Here is a 25,609-nt window from a genome sequence, read left to right as displayed (position 1 = left end):
TGTTGAAATATTGTATACCTACGCTCAATACTCTTAAATCATGTTATGAAGCAAGCTTTGGAAAAATGTTTCATGCTGCTGTCTTCCAGATGGTACAACCTAAAACACCACTTCTGGACTTGAAAGGTAGTCTTAAATAACCTTTATCAAATCCTATACCATATACTGGTTCCCATTAATCTTTCTGTAGATTCTCAGATTGACTTGAGATTAATTAAAGATTAATCCTTGATCTCCCTGAGCACAGGAAAACCATACGTGATTTTCCCTCTATCAACCACACTAGTGGAAAAAGCCTTTTTGTAGCCAGTTAACCTGTATGGCATTGGCAGAATACCATTCAAGAATAAATAAAGCTTAATAAAACAAAAAAGCCAAAACACGTAATTTGTTCGCTAACAATGTTTTTACACACATTTGCCCACAAAACAAAGAGTAAAACACATTAAACATTTAACTAAAATAGTTGTCTTATGAGGGCAACAAATACAAGCTCTGTCCAGCAAAGGACCCAAACCAGCTAAACCTGAGCTGCGCAGGAGCATGTGGTGGGTGCTCACGGTGGGCAACTCCCTGCTGTGGGGGTCGGAGGTCCCCAGCTGCCACCCTGACCTGTTGGCCGGGGAGGTTTGCTGCCTGCCAGGGACTCAGATCAGGACATTGTGGAAAGGCTGCTGCAGACTATTACCCTCTGCTGCACGGGCACCCATGATGATGCCGGGGGCAATCAGGAAAGCATCAAGCATTGACTACATTGCTGTGAGGTATGATGGGGGGGGGGGTGGGGTGTGTCAAGGGCATGGGAGCTCAGGCAGTTTTCTCCTTAATCCTTCCAGAAAGGCAGAAGGGTGCAAGAAGGAGTAGACAAATCCTGCAAGTCAACAATTGGTTGTGCAGTTGGTATGGGGTTTAGTTTTTATATGATTACAGGATGCTCTACGAGGACAGAGGATTGTTTAGCAGACATGGTATCCACCGAAGTGGGGAAAAACATTTTTGCCAACAGGCTGCCCAATCCAGTAATGAGAGTTTCAAACTAGGAATAACAGCAGCAGGAGAAGATGACCAACAATCAAGTGAGGAAGTGAAGGACCAGGTTAACAAGCGAAGACTATGGGGCAATGTGAATAGAAGAAAATTTATAAGCAAAAAAACCAGGGTTGTGGGGGTCCCACCCCAACCGTGTCCACATACATAGGGAAATGCCTACCAGGCAGAATTACAGGGAAAGCTCTCCTACCTTTTCTGGGAAATCAGCATGCTTTTGTACCTCTCCAAAGAGCCTGTACGCTAATGCACACAGCATAGGGAACAGGAGGAATTAAGAGGTCTGCGTGCAGTTGGACCTCACTGGGATCACAAAGACACGTGTAGGATAGCTCACACAAACGTGAAGGGGAACAGGAAATGTTCCAACTGGTGTATCTGCATCATAAGGAAGACTACAGAAAATGGTGGCCCGCTGTTGAATGCTAATGGAGACCTGTCACAAAGGATATGAGGAAGGCCAATACACTGAATGCCTTCTTCATCTCGCTCTTTACTGATAAAACATCCCTCAGCAATCCCAGGTCCCTGAGATCAGTGGGAAAGCCTGAAGCAAGGTAGATCTTCCCTCAATGGAGGATCAGGTTAGGAAACATTTAAACAAACTGGACACGCACAAATCCATGGGCCATAATGAGATGCACCCACATGTACTGAGGGAGCTGGCTGATGTCATTGTGAGACCACTCAATTGTTGAAAGATCATGAAAGATCATGATGATCCGGGGTGGGAGGAAATTCTGAGGACTAGAAGAAAGTAAACACCGCCTCTACTTTCAAAAAGGGCAAGAAGGGGGATCCAGGAAACTGCAAGCCAGTCACAGCCTCACCTCAATCCCTGGGAAAGGAATGGAGAAAACAATCCTGAAAACCATTGCCAAACACAAGAAGGACAAGAAGGTGTTTGGGAGTAGTGAGCATGGATATATGAAGGGGAAATTGTGCCTGACCAACCTGATAGCCTTTCACGATGAGAAGGCTGACCCCATGGATAAGGAGAGAACACTGAACATTGCTTATCTTGACTTTAATAATGCTTCCGTCACTGTCTCCTATTGACTCCTCCCTGACAAACCGATGAAACACAAAATAGGTAAATGGAGAGTGAGGTGACCTCAAAACTGGCTGAACTGCTGGGCTCAAAGAGTTGTGGATCAGCAGCACCAAATCCATCTGGAGGCCAGTCATCAAAGGCATACCCCAGGTGTCAGTACAAAAGCCAATACTGTTCAACAACTCAAGAACTTGCAAGGTGGGACAGAGTGCACCTTCAGCAAGTTCACAAATAATACAAAACTAAGAGTAGGTGATAAACCAGAGTGTTGTGCTCCCATTCAGAGGGACCTTGACAGGCTGAGAAATAGGGCAACAGTAACCTCATAAGTTCAACAAAGGGAAATGCAAAGTCCTGCACCTGGCAGGAATAATCCCACACACATTGGCAGAAAAGGACCTGAGAGACAACAAGCTGGCCACGAGCCAGCAATGTGCCCTCACAGCAAAGGCGGCCCACAGCAACCTGGGCTGCATTAGGAAGAGTATCACCAGCAGATTGAGGGAGGTGATCCTTCCTCTCTACTCAGCACTGGTGAGCCATCCTGAATGCTGGGCCCAATCTTGGGCTCCCCAGTACAAGACAGAGATAGGCTTACTGGAGCAAGTCCAGCAAAAGGTCATGAAGGTAATTAAAGGACTGGAGCATCTTTTGTATGAGGAGAGGCTAAGAGAGATGGGGGCCTTGAGAAGAGAAGGCTCAGAGGGATCTTATCTATGTTTATAAATACCTGATGGGGGGCAGAATAAGGAAGACAGAACCAGATTCTTCTCAGTGGTATCCAGTGAAAGGACAAGAGGCAACGAGCATAAATTAAATACAAGATACCCCATTTAAACATAATGATTCTTTTTTTTTTCCTGTGAGGGTGGTCAATCAATGGCACAGATTGCCCAAGATGGTTGCAGTCTCCATCCTTGGAGATATTAAAAATCCAACTGAACATAGTCCTGGGCAATGTGCTCTACGTGACCCTGATTTGACCAGAGGGTTGGACAATCTCCAGAGGTCCCTTCCAACCTCAACAATTCTGTGATTCCGTAAAGTGTTTTATTTAACTGGTCCCTGCTTAAAATAAATTGAAAAGAGCTTAAATTAATCACCCAGGAAATCTCTTCTCTGTGATGTGCGGGGGAAAAAACAGAACAAAAAACAAAACAAAAAACCAGTCAACCTCATTGTGCTTTAGCTAGTGTAAAAGGAAAAAAAAGGTTATAGCTGAAAGCTATCAACACATAGTAACCCTGACCCTAATGATAGCCAACATGTCATTTGGCCTCTCTGGTATCAATGGCAAGACTTTACACCCATAGGTTAAAGGAAATGGAATAAATTCAGATACTCTGATCCAATTCATTGCAGAACAGAAGCCATAAAATTTTCCCCCAATAATTCCTGCTTCAAATTCTCCTTGTTTTCCCTGAAAAAGCAGAATATACATAACAAATAATATATATGTTCAGGCAAATATTCACATGTGATATTTAAAATTTATTAACAACAAATACATCAAATGTATTTTGTTTCATAAAGGAAATATATACTAAAAACAAACAAACATTACTCTGACCACTCAAAAAAATTTGTTAACATGCACTCTAAAAATGTGAATCAACTGCATGGTATTCAGTGGTATGGTATTTCATGCCATTTCATACTGAATGAAAAACTAATAGTTATGTGGGCATTCATGGGTTTATGACTGCATGACCCGAAGAACAGTTCCACTGTATGTGCAGAAATCAACCCATGGAGTAAGTTTTATAACTCATGAAGAAAAGAAGCACAGACACATTGTAGATTAAAAGTTGAAAGAAGTTTTTTACAGTCAATATATTACTTAGGAAAAAAAAAATCCTTCAGCAGTTGAAATCATACACCTTCAAGAGAGCAGATTAAGCTTTTATTTTTCCAGAAGCTTCTTTTTTTTTTTACAAGTTTGAATTTGAGTTGTTGAAAAGATATGACTACATATTATATTTCAAATTCTCTAACTACCTATTTCCTTAGAGAAAAATTAACCAGTACATGCCTATTTTATACATTGCCAGGGAGAACAAAGAATACATGTTAAACAAACATACAGTGGATTTCTGTATGTATGTACTCTTACAAAGGCATGTCGCATGTATGCAGTCACATGAGTATCTTTTGTGTTCATGTTGCCAAGGAAACAAACTTCTGTGCCAAACATATAATTACAAAGACATTCTAGTTCTTAAACAGGGTGGGTATGTGTCTTTTTCTTTTTTTATTTTTTAAAATCAAGGAAAAAAAGCTAGTGTATAAGGTTACGGAAGAGCTTTCAATAGCCAAGAGTACGTTAAGCTAACAAAATTATAACATCTGAAATACACAGTTTTTCCATTCCATAGTGTTTGTGTACTTAGATGCAACTTTAGGGGCTAGCCCAAAAGGTAGTAGATTACAGCATAAAGTTAGGACATTACTGGTTTTGCATAACACAGATGAGGCAGATAAACCCTGACATTTTCTTTGACTTGTTGAAAACTCAAAATCTATAGGAAACCTTCACTACTGAACTGTTCATATCAGAGTTATCAATGGCATAAGATAAAATACCATGAAAATATACTATCCCATTTAAAGGAAGACAAAACAAGTTTGCTATAAAGAACTGTGTTCTGAAAATTAAGCTACCAGCATACTCATTAAAAAAGGATGAATCAAAGAACTATGTTACATAGATTCGAGTTCATGTTTTCCTGTTGTTTCACAGAACATTACACAATCTCTATTCAATACCTGTATCTGTTTTATTTATCTTGATCCATCTGCTCTGCAAATGTTCTTGCAAAGCAGTTTCCCATGGCAACATCAAATATCACATAGTCCCAGTCTTCTCTTGAAGCACTTCTAACTGATCCAGTCCTGAATTTCAAGCAGCATCTTTTTCTGCAGTACTTAAGTAAATAATAAATAAAGGGAGTATTTCATCAAACCAAAAAAAACACATGAATGAAACAAATACCCATGAATAAAACCCCCGAATTAGGGGATTTTTTATTTTATTTTATTGTTTTTATCATTTCATTTATTGAGAGAATTAAATTTAGATCATTTAAGGCAGGGATGGGAGATCTATGTTATAAAAAAAAAATCCTGTTGATCTATTGGTAGTTTTTACTTGATTAGAATTTCAAAATCATTATGTTACATGTAGCAAAACAAATTGTGCGCAATACAAGTTTTAAAGAATAAGGTTACACTATGCTGGAAAGTAAGTTTTGGAATGAAAAGCCAATCACTGCTTACTATGGGACAACTTCAGCTAGATATCATCACCTACAAATCATTAATAGCCCATCTAATTTTTTCATCCTTATGTTTACAATGATCAAAGAAATATAAATAAGAGGAAAGTTTCTCAATACATTTTCAGGCAAGATAAAAAACTAGTAACAGTGATTCCCTGAAAGTAACTTATATTTTACCTGAGAATCTACCCTGAGAACCCCTTCTCCCTATTTTAAGAAGCAGTAGAAATATACAGCATTCATTTTTAAGTGAAGATCTTCTGAAAAAGTCTCCTAAAGTAAGCACTCAAAAAAAAAAACCAACCCTCAGTAAATATTGTGTTAGTCTTGAGCACACTGGTTCTGTGTGAAATTGTAAGTGTTGTTCAAGCTGTAAATTAAAGAAGAATTGTCTTAAGTTAGGAAAACTGGCCTGCTGAATTTCAAGGTCCAATATCTGTATTTTAGATTTGTCTGTCCAAAACCACCCGAAGCAGCTAGGAACAGGCCCTGTGGAGATTTAAAAGGTAATCAGACCTTCTGGGTCACTTCTACACCACTGTACTTTAGTTTATAGTAGTTTATAACCTAGAGCTATTTTAAGAACTACTACATATATATGCAATCTCAGATCCACAATAAACAGCAGGATGAAATTCCCACAATATTTTTCTACCAGCATCACTTCCTTTCACCTATACATTTACTTGGGTTATTCTTGGGTTTTCCCAGGCATTCTCTTCTGCTCATCCTGGAGTTTGGCCCAAACAGGCTTTACAGACTGCTCTAGATTGACCGTCTGTACGGTCAAGTTCTGTACAATAATTCTGATATTTTTAGGTAGAAAGGCTTCTTTGCATGTCTTAGACATAAATGACACTATGGGCTAACATAGCAAATGTGGCATTTCTGTGGAGCACAGGACAGATCTACAATAGGAAGATGGCTCAGCTGGTCTGTTGCATATGCAGCAAGTCCAGTTCACTTTACAAATACATGCAAATATTGCTGGACAGATAAGTCCAAAATACAAATACAAGAGCCCTCTGCCTGCAAATAAAAGCACATGAAATATCTCTTTACAAAACCACCTGTAAACTCACCTGCTACCTTCCCAATGATTTTCTGCTACCCATTGGCCAAAGTACACTGCCTACAATTATCAGCAGACAGAACTTCTATCTATTTGTGGTGAACAATAGATGCTTTTTATCATTACACTCTAAAAAACTTTATTCTGTATTATTTTTAACAGGTCATTAAAATATGCCCTTGACTTGATGACTGATATGTTTATGATTTCTAACGCACTTTATTTCTCCAGCAAAGGCAGGTAGTAGCACTTCTGCCATCAGTCACTAAGGTGATGCTAAAAACTGGTAATTCAATTCCTTAATTGTATGAACCTAACCATGCGTGTGTTCTATTATTCTTTACTGTATACAAAAATGTTTGTCTTAAATGTGTAGACTGGTTTATAAGAAAATCAAAGGTAAAAACATTTCAGCCAAAACTACAGTGAAAGCTATAAAAAGTACATTACTGCAAGTTTTCATCAAAGCACAATTACTCTGTGTTTATTTGTCCATAGGAGATTAGATTTCTACTAATTTTAAAATACCATAGTAAAAATATCAGTGATAAAATGATCAGTAATTGTCAATTTCATTACACGCCATAGATACATGTGAAATAAACTGGCTAAAAGCAGAGGACGTTTTGAAAAATATTTTTCAAATATGCTACTTCAAAAGTAATGATCTAAACTAAAAATAAAATACAAATTCTTAAAGGACTAGCATCCTGCTTTTTCTGACAGCGTCTAGAAAGACTATAAAGCCTTTAAATTATTAGAATCTATTCTAGAAATGGCTAAGCAGCCAGTACCGTATTCATTTATCCTTTGTCCTTTTAAGCTTTCAGGGTGCTGTGTAGCCATAGTAACTATGCCTTTTCTCTGTGAAATCCATTAGCTGGTTTCAATCTAGGATTCAATACTACCATAAAATCAAAGCCAGAGATTAAAAAAAATTATGATTAAAAAAAGATCATTGGTAACAAGCATTTCTTCTAAAAGCAATTTCTGCATATTTATGCTTTATACATAACAGCAAAAGAAACCAAAAGGTTAAAAGGACATCAAAAGATAAATTCAAAATGAATTTTAAAACTTGGTTACCATCAGGAATGACACAATACCACCTCAAACCAGATCTCAGAGCAAAACTAGCTCTCATTTGCATTAAGTCAGTCAGTGCTGCTGGCTGGCTGGCCATGAACAAAACAGCACAACAGACGAGCTTTCAACCTCGTCATCTCACTCCCTTTCTGACAACAGACTAAGGTGCAAGTATTAGAAAGGAAGAGAGACCAGGATTTGCACTGCAATTTGGACAAGCCCACGCAAAAGATAAAAAACCACCTTTGTTCCTACAGTATCTTTTGTGTGACAATACAGACTACAAATAATCTGTTGAATCTGTATTGTAGAAGAATTCTATCGATAGGAAATGGAAAATCTTGGACTCTTATTCCATGTAGACAACTTTGAAAGAGGGCGGGTGTTTCAGAAGACTAGAATAAGCTTTATCCTGTATCCTATTTGGATATGTTGGTTTTTGTCACAACAGCCCTGAGCAACTTCAATGCCAGCTCAGTCCTCACATTGGTTACAGGTAAACTAAGCTAATGACATTACCACTGTTTGCTCAAATCCTAATTACCAGGAGTTACACTTGGCAACTAGGAGGAGCTACATTTTTCTGCAAGTAGTTGGAATATATTCCACAGTTGGGATCTGCAGAGTGTTGGAATATATTCCACAAACCACTAGTTTAAAAATAAAGAATTCCTTGAGTCTTTGTGCTGGATAGCACATTCCTTAACTAAAAATTTTCACTGCCTCCTCAGCTGTTTAACTGTTAGTTAAACTTCTGCTGATTTGATTTTTTACTTCCATTCGCTTCTGTGTTATATTAGAATCAAACATGATTCAAAGACGAAATATCTGCCATGGTAAGAAATGTGCATGTTTGGGCTGGGGGAAGGGAAGCTTCCCACTAATAAGAGAAAATTAATACATAGTGGTATTTTACTTCTGCTTTCTAACTCCTTATTCTGCTGTTGCCCTTCTTATAACAAGCAGCAAGACTGAATGGCAAGGCCATGATCATAGAGGATAAAGAAAGATCACATTATTATTTTTAAGAGGCCACCAAAATTGCAAAACGAAATCATACTTGCATTCAATAGAAGAAAAAAAAAAATCGCATGACAGTTACATGAATCTAAACCTTCTACTTTTTCCCTATAATACACAACTTGTAAAGTCCTGACTTCATTGAATTTAATAGCAAAACTCCCATAAACTTCAGCAGGGCGAAGATTTCACTCTATGTATATTTATGACAAGGATGACATAAGAGGGAATTAAAGGTCATGCTTCCTGTCACTACGGTAGAGGACAAAGTCATGTCATCATAGGTTCTACACCTGACTTGGCCAATGTTTCTGTGATCATCAGCTTGTCCCTGATCCAAACCAGAATGGCAGCACGTTTTAGAAGTCGCAGTGTAAAGCTCAATAATAGCCCCAAACCCTTCTGGGAGTTCAACACTCAAAGAAAGATGCACAAAATGCTTCTTTCCAAATATTCTTCCTGCTGTCTTTCAAACAAAAACAGAGGGAGGCTCACCTTTACTTTAAAACACAGTAAGCATATTGAGGAAGGCAGGGATGTTCTTAACGGTTAGAACATTTTGGTAAGACACTAGAGATCCAGATTCAATTTGTCTTAAGCATTAAGATACTCAAAGACACAAACCTTACTACTTAAAAAAACAAAAACAAAAAAATCCTTTGTCATTAGCAATGACTGTGCAATTTCATCCACTCAGGCTATAGAACATGTATACTTCTATCCATATTGACAGTACAATCTGTGAACTATAATCTTAGGAGGGGAGAGCAGGATATACAGGTACTTTCCTTTTTCCACCCAGTCTTACTGCTGCAAAAGGCTCATAATGGGAAGCAGCACTGATGGGACAAAAAATTAAATCCAGCTCTGTGAATAGGAATTACCTGAAGTTAAAAAAAAAAAAAGAAAAAAATCAGAAAAGGTGGAGATCTGATACAGTATAAATAGGTGTAGGTGCTCTCAAAAGACTTGCAAGTGTTGCAAAATCCGGTGAGAGCTTTTGAAAACACTACAACTTAGAATGCCTTGAAAAACTGCAGTAATTTTCTGTTCCCACATGCTTCACATCAAAATGTTGCACAGCATTCTCTCTGTACGTGCCTGTTTAAGTAACTTTACCATTTACCTACATTTATTCCATAAAGTTTTTTTTCAAAATTCAAAAGCTATTGTTCCTTCCTCTTCTCATTGATCTTTTAATATTTTCTAATTTATGTAATAAAACCAAAAGAAACACCAAAACTTTAAGCCACATATTTTCATAGCTTCAGTTTTTACTGCATTAAATTCTAGGGTGTTAATGCCTTTAAAGCCCTAAGAATATTCCACAAGCTTTAAATTTTGAGGGAACACAAGATTAACTTCTCTTTAAAACCTGTGGTACCAATTAAAATAAACTTGGAAGAAGACTAGTCACGGGAAGTTTAATTTTCTTTGACATTAGAAAACAAGAGAACCTCACACAAATAAAACACCCATATAATATCTTCATCTGAGGAGGCTCTGCGAGGATGTTTTCTATGTCCAAGGATATTACTTCTTTCACATAAACCTCTCTCCTCACCTTCCATTCCAATACCCTGCAGTTGCCATAGTTACCATTTTACAGGACCATAGTGTGAGTAATGACCTCACATTCAATACATCCCCAAAGGCTCCAAGTTTGCAAAGTATTTCGAAATTTGTGCAGAAATTTTGCCATGAAATTTCACGAAAAGATTGGCAGGTGCCAAGGCACATTCAAACAAATGTCTCTTTTGGAAGACTGGATATTTTATTTACTGAACTGCAAACTTTCAGCCACAATGAAAGTATAGGAACTGAATGAAGGCATAGGAACTGAAACCATGGCATGACTCATTAATTATATTCTGACAATTTAGACATGTAATTTTAATGATAATTCAAGTGGTTTTAAATAAGGAAGGTGATTCAACTGTAAGCAAGTTTCTCTTTCCAAATTCCAGTAAAATTACATGAAGAAAAATCCTAAAACATTCCTAAACCACAACATAGTAAGCAGAACCTGAGCCTTCCTATACTGTTTATAGATTAACGTTCCCCACATGGTTTCAACACAGCTATCAGGAGCAGAAAGTACACAAACACCAATCATTCTCCTAAGCTTGAAGGATGAAAAAAACAAATCACGGTGATGACAATCAAAGTCAGGTGTCATGCCCATAACAGATAAGTCACTGAATCCTTAACTACTGTCCCATAATGAACAAAAGTACGTATACTGGATTTCTGCATAAGGTCCCGTGGCCTTGCTCTATATATAGAGCATATAGAGCTCTATATGCTCTTCCATATAGAATATGGAATATAAAGAACTGTGCTTGGAGTAATTCTGAATTGTGTCTGAAATCTTTTATGTAACACAGATTACTGTCCATTGACTGATAGATAAAATTCAGGTACACATTGCATCTATCCTAGGAGCAGAACTTCCTAAAAGCAGAAATGAATCTGTGTTCACTGAATGAAGTGTTGGATTGTCAGGCCCTGCTGTAAGTTTCCAAATATGCAAAGGAAAACTCTTCCACCTACTTTTCACTTAGATTAAAGCACGCACATGATTATGGAAACTGTCCTAACTGCCAAATATGTGACGGTCACAGAAAAAAAATAAGGTAAAGATCCAATAATTTGAAATACAGCTTTTAATGAATTAGAAGAAACTACATCCCATTCAGTTTGTTCTATTCAGTTAGGTCAGAATCCTTACAAGCCACTTAATTTTTCTTTTGTCTTTCCTATTCCCCAAATCAAAAGAGAACATGACAAGATGACAAGAATCTATCTGGATTAAACTGATATGATGCTAACAGGCAAAGTCTAATGAAGTTATGAGAACATCATATCTATCCACTTATTAGTACATATACAATTTATAAATCAGAATTTTAGTCACAGAGTATCACTAACTCAACAGTTAGCACTAAGGATCACAGTGTGTGAGAAGGTTATTTTCATCTCCATCTTGTAAAATCCTGTGATCTTTCATGTGCAGAGCAACACCACCTTGTCCTTTAGCTCATAAAACTGTACTCTTATGTGAACATACTTGAGATTCCATGTTGGTTTTAACCTTAGAATAACAATGACAAAAAGCCATCTGTGACAACCCAGAACTTTGCAATATATGCATTTATTTCCCTACTTAGCATGTTTGGCATCTTTCTCACCTATATATGGCCAATTTTTTTTAAGCCGTTCTTCTGATGATACTGACCCTGCTATGCCTGCTGATCTCAGTTTTTTCAATGTAGACAGAGAAAGAGAAGGGGTCTTCTCATTCCAACGTTTCCCACCCTGGCCTGGCATGAAAAGAAGAGCACACTGGTAGATCAACAGATGGCCTAGAGCCAGATGAAGCAGATGCAAGTACTTCCCATGAGTCTCAGAATTGACAAAGCCAGGTTTCTGCATCTGTTGATTGGCTTTTTAGGTGAATTATGCGAACACGAAACTATCACTTTCTGCAAAATATTTTGGTCTCTACGTACAGTCTGCCACATTTGTATGTGTACTTAAAATCCTTGCTCACACTAACAGTTTCTACCAATCAAGATCTCCTCCTAAAATCAACAATGATCAACAATGAAAACGATTCAAAGTGTCGAGCTCAAAGGATTGTGGATCAGCAGCACCCAGTCCAGCTGGAGGTCAGTCACCAAAGGCACACCCCAAGTGTCAATACAAGAGCCAACACTGTTCAACATCCTCATTAGTAACTTGCAAGGTGGGACAGAGCACACATTCAGCAAGTACACAGATAATGCAAAACTAAGAGTAGTTGATACATGAAAGGGTTGCACAGACCTTGACAGGCTGGAGAAACGAGCAAACAGTAACCTCATGAAGTTCAACAAGGGGAAATGCAAAGTCTTGCACCTGTGGAGGAATAACCCCAGACACCAGTACAGGCTGGGGGTCAACTAGCTGGAAAGCAGCTTTGCAGAGAAGGACCTGGGGGTCCTGGTGGACAAGCTGACCATGAGCCAGCAACGTGCCCTCACAGCAAAGGCAGCCCACAGCAACCTGGCAGTGTCACCAAGAGGTCAAGAGAGGCGCTCCTTTCCATCTGTTCAGTACTAGTGAGAAACATCTGGAGCACTGGGTCCAGTCCTGAGCTCCCCAGGACAAGAGAGACATGGGCATAGTGGAGCAAGTCCAATAAAGGGCCACAAAAAAGATTAAAGGACTGGAGCATCTTTTGTTTGAGGAGAGGCTGAGAGAGATGGGGGCATTAAGTGTGGGGAAGAGAAGGCTCTGGAGAACCTTATCTATGTGTGGATCTTATTACCTGATGGGGGGCAGAATAAGGGGAGCAGAGCCAGGCTCTTGTCGGCAGTGCCCAGTCACAAGACACAGGGAAATCACAAACTGAAATACAGGAAGTTCCAGTTAAACATCAGAAAAATCTTTCTTACTGTCAGGTTGGTCCAACACTGGAAAATGTTGCCCAGGCTGCTTGTGGAGTCTTCACCCTTGGATATGCTCAAAAAATGACTTGACACAGCCGTGGACAATCTACTGTAGGTGACCCTACTGTAAGTAGGGGAATTGTGCCGGACAATCTCCAGAGGTCCCTTCCAACCTCACCATTCTGTGATTCTGTTAAGAACTAACATCTCTGGCTTTAAAGCAGGCAACCCATTTGAGGTTTCTCTCCTACATTGAGAACAATGTGCCTACACAGTTTTTGTTCTGATACACTTTGTTGTTGCATAGTGTCAACTTTATGAGCAACTGAACTACTATATTCTCATTATTGTATGTTGCTTTGAAAGTAACAATCTTCATATTCATCAGCACCACTAGTACCCAACTAATTGTCAAACAAAAGCTTAAAAAAACAAACAAAAAAAAATGGGGAAGAGGGTTTATAGGAATAAGTATTCTGTGATTTGTTTTCTCAATTGTCTTTCAATAAAATTATTTTATCATGTGATCACTTGGATCTTAGTGTATAGATTTTTCAAAGTACCGGCTGTTTTCCCAGTCCTGGTAAATTTTGCCTTTGATAAATCCCAATCCCAACCACTCTCATTCACTACACAAAATAGACATTGCATTTCACTCAAAAATCTGAAAAAAAAATTTCTCAAAGTTTTTAATTCTCTATGAAGTGAGCTGTACCTCTCATTTTATATTTCACACTTATGAGAAGACTGTTTTACAATTTAAATGTTATGTTACTCTTCCATAACCACCTTTTATGTTCTGTTTTGATGCTCTGTGAATAGAATATTCATCTAGCATTTAAATTAATGCTAGAAAAATTCCTAGCATTAAAACTCAGTTCTGTATAGCTTATGAATTTGAGAATTCACAGTACCTAGTTGTCAAGTGATACCCAGCAAGCTCTCATGTGCAAGTAGTACATGAGGAAGTACTACACGAGGAACTACCACACGTTCGTCCTGCTCCCATATGCTATCTCCCATTACAGACCCTCATTCCTTACACAGCTACAGGGAGCCATTCTACCTCTTCCTGAAACACTTCCTCCCATCTATGAATCCAGTTAGTTGTTTTTTTCTCAATTAAAATCATTACTAGCTTCTTTTTCTTCTGCTGAATTCATTTTAACCTAGGTGTCTTCCATGCTGCAAGTCACCAGGAGGCTGCACATATGATCCTTTTTCCAGGATCAAGGAAGAAAGTAACACCAGAAGAAAAAGAGGAGGGTCCTTGCGGTATTACTGACTTAGTGTTTATGAATCTACATCCTCAGAAACCAAAACCAAGGATAAGGTAGAGTGAAGGATACATGACCAGTGATAGGGTGCGTAAACTTCACCAGGTCACAGAGGACCTGGTGCTTATTGCCTTATGATGATTAAATACACTGGGGATATTTAAAGAGTAAGTTAGAGAGGTATCATAGGCCTTTGGCCTCTTTACTATGATTTCCAAAAAGAGGAAATATAAGATTAGTTATCTGTGATGCTGCTGCTCAGAAGTAACACTGGTCCATTTAGATGACTAGCTACCCTAGTGTACCTCACTGCTAAACCAATAAAGCCTTACTTAACAACTTAAGGAAAGCACAACCGGAGTTCCCGCACATTTAAGATGCACTTACAATGAAAATGTCTTAAAGTTGGAGCAAAAAGTTTAAGTTAGTGCCTCAGGTAATCCAATTTCTGAAACAGGAAAAACATACAAAGCACTCTCTTACCAGTGCTAGCCTCTCTGAGTTAACATTTGCAGTCTACAATTCAGTATACTATATTCTCAAAACTTTGATTGCATATACCCTCTATTTTCTTTGCTAGACAAGATGCATTCTTATGCCTTTACATCAATTAAACCAAGCCCCAAAACTAACATTCCCCTAGAAAATTTGTGCAAAATATTTATCAGACAATATGTATGCCCTGAATTCCTAAAGTGGTCAGCTAGTGTTAAGAAAAATCTTAACAAAGAATTTGTCATGGGATCAAAAGCATTTTTAACTTCAACTTTTATTTTCCTTACTCTCAGGAAAATAACCAAAATAATAAATAAAGCCCAGCTCCATTTTACTTACGCACAAGCAAGGTACATCTTCTCAGAATTTTTTCCTAGTAAATACTCATGGAATACCAGCATTTCAAACCCTTGCTACATTGTATATATTCTACATTTCATAAACTCAAGTTACTATTTAGCCACTGAGAACATGACAATACAATCATCAGTTTGTCTCTCTAAAGCTTTTCCTGTAGCTGACTTCTGAAGACCAAGAGGACTTTAGCAGCATTGAAACAGGGTGTTAAAAACTACAAAAAGAAAAAAGGCAAGCTATTTAAATGAAGACTGGCACTTGTTTCTCTGCTTCTTGCATAAGTGCGCTACTGAATACTGTAATGGCATATTGAATTTACCAGAGCTTTAAGTGGATTTACCTACACTACTGCTTTAAGCCGAAGTCATCAAGTACACTAAAAGGGCTTCTAAACTGATGTATCATGTTTTTCTTGAAAATGAGCTAGAACGAAATCTTGGAATAAAGAAATTTCATTCTAAAGGGTAAGCGGAATGAAAATACAGAAGGTTTTGCACACAGCTGTCTTCCCCCATGCCTCATCCCTGCACAGCAAGTTCCTTTTTACTGGTCACAGACTAAGCCTGAACTTTCAGCAACCCTCTGGTTTGTAACAAACTCCAGGCAGCTCCTTTTCAATCTTCCAGAAGACTTTTCTAACCACCTTTAAAGCTTGAACCTACAGACATACAGCCTGCCTGCTTCTCAAAAGTCCGTCTTACCTCCTGTCTAAGCCTTCCTAGCAGCTAAGTCACAGTCTCCTTCTACCTGCTCCACCCAGCACTATCAAAGCCTCTCCCCGGGCAACTCCAGGGAGCTGCTTGCTGGGAAGGAGCAGTTCCCCCTTCCTCCCCGAGATTTCTACCCAATCCATTTTTTAGCATCTGGAGGAAGGCAGCCCTGTGTGGAACACACTGCTCCAGCTATGCCCCTTTCAGCAGAAGAGGATACAGAGCAGGTAATAAACTGCAAACTGCACAGACCATCCATCGCATATGCAGACTCTTCAGTGATTAGGTAGATAACATCTCTACAGATGTGCAATTTTGGAATGACTTGAGGTTAAGTTCTTATGAGAAACATCCGATTTCTGTCGATTCCTTCCCACTATCTAAATAGTGTTTGTTCTCTGCTACTTTCTCATGTTCTTCCAATACACTCTGCCTCATTGAAGCACTACCTGCTGGCTAACATACTCTTAAGGATCCTGTAGTGAAAGCTGGGAGGCTTTTGTCATTAACTACTTCAGACATCAAGTTCTGCATCTCAAAGCTCAGCATCTCAAAGCTTAGCATCTCAAAGCTCTATCACTGTGCTGCACTTAAGTAAATATCCCGAAGACACATCATCAAGCATATTTTCCACGTCATCTGTAGAGGCTGAAAATTGTCTTCTATTATAGTTCACTTGAAACGGAACTGAATTGAGAAAGGAAATGATCATCTTATTCCAGGTCCCAGCTGAGATGTCAAACGACAGAGAAAAAAAATTAGACCCTTCAGAAAAGGAAAAAAAACAACCAAACAAACAAAAAAACCCACCCACTAACATAGTTAACACTAAGGCAAACCTACTGGAATGTTAATAGAAAAGGCCTATAGAGTCTCTATGCAAAAGCATGCTTCTGGCCTCTAAGACAGTCCAGTCAATGGGCAAGGGAGCAAGTGCAACAGTGAGTGCATACATGTCCATATGTGTGTAGTTTTCATGATCATGTGGCTGCATCCTGTGACTGGCATCATACATTGGTAGATCTCATCAAATTAATAAAATACTTCTAATTTTTAGAGCTGCCATCAAGTGTCTTTCAGTTAAAGAGGAATTCATTGCTTACAGTAACACTTTCCAAAATATCAGATTTCTTGTTTCAAACTCTGAAAGTCTCTCTCCAACTGTTAGTAGGAATATCCTTATTTTATCCAAATTCTATTTGTGTAATCAAGAAAAGGAATGATAGCATGCAACTATTAAACTCCTTCAAATATGGCAAAGAGTATACTACATCCAAAAACGATGTTCTGACTGGGCACTTCCCAAAAGACCCAGTAAGCATGGTGGACACCTGGTCCCACTAGTGCCAACAGTCCCTCACAAAATCACTGCCAAATAGGGAAAAGGTTTCCTCTTCCCTGTAAACAAGGAAAAAAGTAATAAAGACCTTTCCGCTTGAATGTCCCAGGTGGCCTTTGGACAATAATGCCTACTCCTCTAACTACTTTCTATTTATTCAACAATTTAAGAAAAAGATAATAAATTGAAAACCACTTACCAGCAAGACTCACAGCTGGAGTTCTGGCTATTTACACTAAGGTCAATTATGTCTGTGAGAATGTAAATTTTGTCTTCTGCTCTGTATCTGGCATAGTATCAAGTGCCAGGTTTCAGTCCACAACTTTAGGCGATCAGTGGTCTAGCTTAACTATAGCTACGAGACTGTGAAAGAGCTCTGGAGTAGATGAACATAACTAACAACTCCACTCCATAACCAAAGTAGAATTGCCTGCCCCAGGAGATAGGTTTATCTGTGCACCAGGGTTTTCTAGTTGTAAAAGGCTGTAGCATATACTCCTGACCTACCCTGAAATCATCAGAACTGTCTCTCGCAGGCATTTAGGAATTCAACCTTTCCACATAAGCATAGTGCTAAACCAGAAACCAAGTCTTCTCTATCAATGACAAGAAGAAAGCAGTGTGCAAACCTCTTCCCTAAGGAAAGAAAAGGCAATAATAAACTATAGACAGATGCTAGTCACCTGGCAGACTAACATCCTCAACTACTATAGCGATATGTTTGCAGAATACAATACACAGTTCAGTTGCCAACACAGTTAGTTTTAATACCAAACACAGAGCTTGAAATCTTCAAGTCATAAATGGATGCTGAATGAACAATTACCATATGGGAAAACAGAGAAAATGGAAGAAATCGGGTTCTGGGTACTGTTTAATCTAACTACTGTTTCTAGCTATCTTCACTACAAATCACTTCATACACAAAGGAGAACTAATGACAAATTCAAATTATCAACATGTATGTCAATAAGAAACAAGACAAATCTAAGGATATGAATTGATAAAAGACAGAACTTTTTTTTTTTAACTTTTTTTTTTTTAAATATAGATAACAGACTGACTGACTTATGAGAAACCCAAAATCTTACATATGGCTTGTTGTGACTTGATAAATCCCCAATGAAAAAAAATAAAAATTGATGCATACTAGTCTAGCAGGTAGCTAGTATTCGATGGCACAGTCTTGGCACAGTCCAAGTGTTTCCTTTGTCCTTCTCTTGCTTCTATTAGCTGCCAAGGACCTCGATTTGTGGTGTATAGATTCCTTCAGGGTACTTTTTTTTTTTAATTTCTATTCATTCAGATCCATGTTTTAATTATCACAGAAACAAGAGCTCCAGTATTTCAGCTCTTGATCCTTTGCGAGTTAAAAAATAGAGATAGTATCTATAATTGGTTTTTTTGCTGGTTGGTTGATTAGATTCATAAACATACGGTATGGGGAGCCAAACTCTCACAGGACTAGTCTAATTAAGAAGTCAAATTGCTATGCTGATGACAGACACTCTTCATGAACTTTAAAATCAATAGTTCTCAGAGTAATCTCAAATCTTGCGCATGGTTTCAGGAAAAAATTATGCTTTTTGGTTTTATCAGAGTATTACAAATTTCATGTCACAGAACGACTTACATAGGGATTTTTTTTTTTAATTTGCTTTCTAAAAGCATAGCTGCCATCACTTTACTCACATATTTGCCATCACACTTATCAACTAAAAAAAATATATATTTCAGTGCTGTGAAATATTCTCAGAGTTTTGTGACGTAGATTCTGACTTGATATTTCAGAATAAGAATACTGAGATTATATTTAGGGAAATCATAACGAACAAGTAAAAAATGTAGGAGAGCAACCTGCTGAGGGAGCTCGTTGCCTACCTTATTAACCTAGTGAGGGTTGGTTAAAGGCTTAAGATAAAGGGCTACTGCAGAAAAATTCTGCTTTCTTGCAGCAAACACATCCTTCATGATCTAAAGTTTCTTTAGCCCTAACTTTCAGGCTTGTACGAAACACCTGAGCTAGGGAAGACCTCAGCTGCTTTTCAAGTAGTGAAAAATCTCCCAGAAGAGACACAGAACTGCAAAAAAGAGCAAGTTTTGCCATTTAAAAATTCTAACTCTTCCATAAACAATGCTGTACCAGCAATCAAAACCATTGCGGGTATCTGATTAGCACAACGATTCACGGACAAATTGTCACTATTGTCACTCTGCAATTTCAAGGTTTTTTGAGAACAGCAGTGTATTCACAGAGAAAATCCTCCTCACATAGGATATCGCTTCAAAAAGCTTTATATTTCACAACTACAGCTTTAAATGTAAGCAGGGTGAATCCAGCACAGAACAACGATGTATACTTCCAACCTGGCCCCCCAAAGGTTTCTGTTAGTAACCATGGTATTTCCCTGCTGGACAGATAAAGATCTAAGCATGAATCTTTTGCTTCTAAGAGCATCACTGATAAATTAACAAATGAAGCTAAAACTTCATTCTTTAGTCATCAGAACAACAGAAAAGGTTCATGAAGTAACCTAAAGGAGCAATATATCTCAGAGAACAAAAAGAAATAAGATGATTATAGGAGGAAAGGATAACTCTCCTATATGCTCAAACAGTATATATATATCAAGAAGCATGGTCCGTTATTCAGGATGTTACAATGATTAGAAATAATAGTCTTAAATTAGGAAAAAAATAAAAACGGGATGCCAGGGAAACTTTCATAAATTGATATTTATTAAGCTATAAAAAAATTGTGAAAAAGTATGTAGCTGAAACAGCTGAGATTTAAAGTGTAACAAAGTAAATAAATATCTTCTATGCTGTACTCAGGAACGTGCAAATTACAGCTTAATAAGTTTATTATCCACCTTTGATGTCTACTACTCATTCCAACATTTTCTGCTGAAGTAAATATTTGAAAAGAAGACAAAAACCAAAATGTCATTTCCTTATTCCATGAAACAATAAATCTCTGTTTTACTCCTAAGTATTCGAAGAGTTATGAATTAGAATAACACACATGCACTAGCAAAATGTAGGAATACTTATCATACTCAAAGATTTACTACTGAGGCAGAAATTTAGCATTTGAAACATTCCAAGAACAGTATGTCATATCCTTTTGAAAAGAAAATTACATTATTTTTAATTCATATAAAAGTAACAGAAAAGATTTTAAATATAAAAAAAAATAGAAGTTATAGCTTTCCTTTCAAAACCCACAGGTCTGTGGGCTCAATATGTATTGAGACGTGACAGAAAAGATACAGGTGGAATCCAAAATAAAGCAGTTTAGAATACACTGCTGTGCAAATTTCAGTGCATATGTTATACAAAACAGTATTAAGGCACTGGATATCTGTAAGCAGGGAAATTAGCAAATAAGGTAGGAGATGGCAATTCACAAATATTTTATAACTACAGATATGTAAACATCTACTTTTTTGTTCACCAAAAAGATAAAATAAATATAAACCATTTTTGGTCAGTTAGAACAAAAACATTAAAACCTTCTGGTTTTCTCAAAGTGTTTCTTGAACATTCACCTCATCATGCTATGTTTCGGTTTGGCATGGTGTAAGAAGGGATGTGGTTTTTTAAGAACACGGAAGTAAATGCCAGAATTTTGTGCTATTTTCAACTGAGAAGCGTTAGGCTTCAGCATTTTCAACATGAAGTAGTCTCCTTTTTTGCTTTGGGTTTTTTTTTTTCCCCCTCAGAAAATGTAGGCGGTTTTCTTGTGGAATGAACAAATCACCAAAGACAGAAAACATATGCCTAGTTTCAATCAACTCAAATATGAAACCTGTGAAAAAGTTACCCCTATCCATTAATCCTGCAGAACTATTGACTTTTGGAGTTTTCTCAATTTATTTTTTGTGTACAGTCAATGGAGCCACTTAAAGGGAGAAGTGTCAAGCCTTAGAGCTACTCATGCATTTAAAGTTTGTTTTGGTTTGGTTTTTTTATTGGTTTTTGTTGTTGTTGTTTTGTTTGTTGCTTGTTTAATAAATATTATTATACCTACTGGTTGAAGTAAGCTCATTAATACTGGTTCATGGTATTGGCTTCTCAGTTGAGTACACCAGTACCTTCCACTGAATTAATAGGGGTTTACTAGGAAAATATCTTCACCACCATCTAAATCCCCATTCCAATACTTTTCCTATAACATTATGATTGCAGGAATCTCTTATTTACAAATTTTGTATGTATCAAATGTTAAAATAGGAAAAGAGCTGTCATTATTTCCAATAAGGAGAAATATTTCCAAGTATGCAGATTACAGGTCATTTTATGCCTACATGGGAAAAAATCTCATATGATACTTTGCTTTCATGCTATGTCCTAGAACTACATGGTAAGTTCGATAGAATTAGCTGTCTAATTTCAAGTAAAATTAATTCAGCAGACCTCTTTCTGAATTATTTACCAAGTGGCACTTCCATAAAACTCATCTACAAAGCTAGATGTGAAAAACATTTTCATGACTAAGCCCTATGAACTTCACCAGTCTCGCAGAAAAAAAACAATTGCTGCCAACGAGCTGATTTTAGTTTTGGATAAAGTTCTACTTACATACAAAAGATCAAAGTTTCCCAGCATAATATCTTATTTGAATGTTTTTGCCATTACTACCAATATTATCACTTTAAACTGAGGCTAAACAAAAAAAACCCAACAAACCCTATCAAAAGTATCATGCTTCAAAAAAAGTATTCTGTTACATCACAAAAATGAACATATATTGAAAGTAAGTAGCCAACAGCACAATAATAGCATCCTACTCTTGGAACCAAGCAATTTTTAAAATTTTAAATAGCTACAATGTAGTACATATAATCTAGGGGAGAGGTGGAGAAAAATCACCATGGATTCTCTATCCCCTCAACAATAAGTAATTGGACCCTGGAGCTGAATAGTACAGATTAGCATAAAAATACCAGTCAATTATTACTAGCTGTAATATAACATTCTGAATTGACAATACTCTGAACAAATACATGCAGAGTTAACTAGAGCATGGAAGCCAACAGATGTCTGAATAAAAAGAGCCAGGGACTCCTGTTAATTTCAATTAGTGATGCAATTCACTCTCACCTTGTACATTCTTCAGATATCTGTACTATTTCAGCATGATGACGAGAATCTACAAATACATCATTACAGTAAAGAAAAGGTCTGAAGATGTCCACAATGTGTACATTTTTTCCCCACCAAGGCACGAGTTTGTGTTCAGAAAGAAAATGGATAATCAGTTGTGACGGAATAGGGACAAACTTGAAGTATCCTGTAATTATTGCCCCGTTCCTATGAAATGTGACATCTTGTAGACCAGCTATAAAAGGCTTGGAACTTGATACAATGCTATTTCAACCGAATGACAAGGGTATTAAGTTGAATGAAGTTTTCTAAGTAGATAGTCTCAGCTCTCAGGTGTCCGCATTAAGGTTCAGGGGAGCATTCGGCCTCTGACTGTATTTTGGTAAGAAGGAAGATTTCAGTAAATCATTCAGTGTTCTTGGATCCAAATGTAAGAGCTCAAAGTAGGTTTGTATTATCAATTGCCTTAGCAGAATGATAGCACTGACCAACTATGGTATGCTAAGAGAGATCAGAGAGGCCATGAGGGAAGGAAATACAATTGTAATGGCAGATATCCATGAATATCAGGCAAGTATCACACTGGGACACAAAGCAGACAAGAAACTTTTAGCGCTACAATAATCATTTCATGGAGAGGTGGTTAGGGAAACCATTAGAAATGCAGTCCCAGACTTAGTATTGAATAGTATGCAGGATCTTGTTCAAAATTTTTCTATTGAAAGGCACTCTAATAACACATTCAGATTCAATATCCCCACAGGAGTTACAAAACCCAGAAAATCCACCACAGTTGTGTGAGACTTCCAAAAGGAAAATGACACAGAAATGAGACAGCCTATTAAAGAGAAGATAAAAAGAACTGCTAAAAGAATTAAATCCCAGAGACATCATGTGCATCACTGAAAGACACCATATTGAAAACACAGTGCCAGTGCACATCACTTATTAAGAAAGGCTCGATTAAAAGTTAAACTGACTTGGAGAAACAGGCTAAAAGCAGCTTTCAGAAACAAGAAAACAACAAAAAATCCATTCATTGAAAAGCTTAGGTTATGTCCAAGATGAAGATAAAAATAATCATACACCCTGGTGAATTAAATAACTAAATACAAACGGGTAAAAAAAATATTTGCGGAGTAACTCAGAAATCAAAGCTACATACTAAATTCAACCCCATTCAGAGCTAGGCATCTGCTAGAAATTCTGTAGCACCAGTTGATGATCAAGATACAATGAAATTCCCACAGAGGGTAACAACATTTCACTGACATTGAAAAAACCCGCTTGCATCAGCATTTACTATGGAAAGCTGAGAGGAAATCCCTGGAAGCGGCACTACTTCTATTCCTTCTTTCCAACAGCAAGATTACTCCCTGCAGCTGACGAGCCAGTATAGTCCTCCTCCAGTTTGGAGAACCTCTCCCACTAACTAGCTTCAGCTTCTAACTGTTTCAGGACACACAGTCAACTTCCAGAAGATACTGAATTCGATTGGAAAGTAACACTCACGTTAACTAAGTTGGGCTTTTGTCCTATTACTCATTTTAACTTTGTATTTAGCGGGGCTAAGCACTGCTTTACATCCCTCATAATCTTAATGGAAGAACAACTAAGGGCTGCCACTCTCAATCTACAATATTATGCAGCATCCAGAGAGCCTAGAAACATTTTGCTTCTACTGTGCTCAACAACTAACAATGAACTGTGCAGATCAGGTGAATTAGTGACAAACTGACCTAGTTTGCCATAAAAGTCAGGCAACAGTAAGGAGGTGCAACCTAAACTGTACTGATAGCTACACCTTCCCAGAACTGCTTCTGGGTCACTCCTTAATATTCTACCAATTTCATACTCTACTACAAGAAATGCATCCACACAAAGCTTTTAAAAATATTGTTTGCTATTTTATCACATTCCTAAATGTGTTCTATCAAGACACACAGTAGTTTCTGGTGGTTTTACTCTTGAAAACATTTGTCAGCTAAAACTAAAAATTCAGACTACCTGCTTTGCTGAAACATGGAATATGAAAATGAAGAACAGTTGGCAAAGATCTAAGTTCTAAAATCTAATGAAAAAATATGGGTAGTTGTAAAATTGCATTTTTGCAGAAAGTAAAAACAGTGAAAAATTGTCTCAATGCTGGGGGTAGGACTTTTTTTTTTTGTTCGTTTTAAGGAACAACTAATGCAAAATTGCTTACACTGGTGCTTTCCTTCAAAGACTACTCCTGTTGACAAATGATATTGCAATGAGAACATTCATGTCAACCTCCTCTGGTTGCCAGCTTTCTAGCAATTTTGTCATGTCTTTCTACTCCTGTTACAAGGAAAGTGGTAAAATTTGACATCTAAAGGCATAACTTAAATCAGACACCTGTCTTACCCTTACAAGCATGTGGATATTTACTGCCAGACAATATAATGTGTTCCGTAGTCAACTGACTCAGTTATAGTTTAATTATTTTTATACAGTTACACTTTTCTTATTTGCATTTTTAAATAAAAATAATAGTGTTGACCTGTGCAAACTAAAGGTTTTCTGAATAATGCTGTAAATACATATTGATTCTGACAACAATGCTAAGATGTCAACAGTGTTCTATTTTTCAAAGGCTACAGCTGAATTCCCTCTCTCCTGCCAGAACTAAGTGATAGGCCAGCAAGAAGAGTATCTCAAGAAACTCTGACACAGATGCAATCTTGGCTTTCATAACATAGCTGTTAGGAACAAGTTGCTGATTTCTGAGGGTACAATCAAGTAAGCCTTCTGTGAACTTCCTTTATTTCGTTCAGATGTCCCCCTACAAGTCAGTGACAAAGTCGAGAATGGTGAAAGATAATGAAGAAACAAATGCAAAGCTATTACTACGTGTACCCATAAGAGTATCTCTCAATGCCACACTGTTTTCATGTCTGGATACGAGTAACAAAAACAAACAAACAAAAAAAACATCAGAACAACAATAAACAAGAAACCCCACCCCACCCCCCCAAAAAAAAACAACCAAACAACCAAAAAATCCCCAAAACATGAGTACTTTAGACAAGCAAACAAATTATTTGGGATTCCAGAAGAAAACAAATACAAAACCAAAAAAAAGCAAGAAAAAAACCACCTCCCCAGTATAAAGGGCAGTACTGGCACTCAAATCTGTGTAATAGGATATTCAAAAAACCTCACAGGTATGACCCAGTTTTTTCCCCTCCACCAGAGTAAGGAGTCACCCAGGCATTATGGCCAAGACAACCTATTCTATGTCCCCTCCTCCTTGCCCACAGAAACATGGTGGGGATCCTTCCAGCTCCACTGATTCAGCTTCTTCAGGC

At 37.6% G+C, this 25,609-nt stretch overlaps 1 protein-coding gene across 2 annotated transcripts in view; it reads right to left on the bottom strand.

Annotated features, from left to right (window-relative positions):
• MARCHF1 (membrane associated ring-CH-type finger 1) overlaps positions 1–25,609 on the bottom strand; it is a 255,753-nt gene that overhangs the window by 172,638 nt on the left and 57,506 nt on the right. The gene's annotated exons all lie outside the window — the stretch shown is intronic.

Source organism: Aptenodytes patagonicus, chromosome 4 (assembly GCF_965638725.1).
Source record: "Aptenodytes patagonicus chromosome 4, bAptPat1.pri.cur, whole genome shotgun sequence".
In the NCBI taxonomy this organism is placed as follows: domain Eukaryota; kingdom Metazoa; phylum Chordata; class Aves; order Sphenisciformes; family Spheniscidae; genus Aptenodytes; species Aptenodytes patagonicus.
The sequence above is the reverse complement of the archived record's forward strand: the minus strand, read 5'-3'. Positions and strand labels throughout refer to the sequence as shown.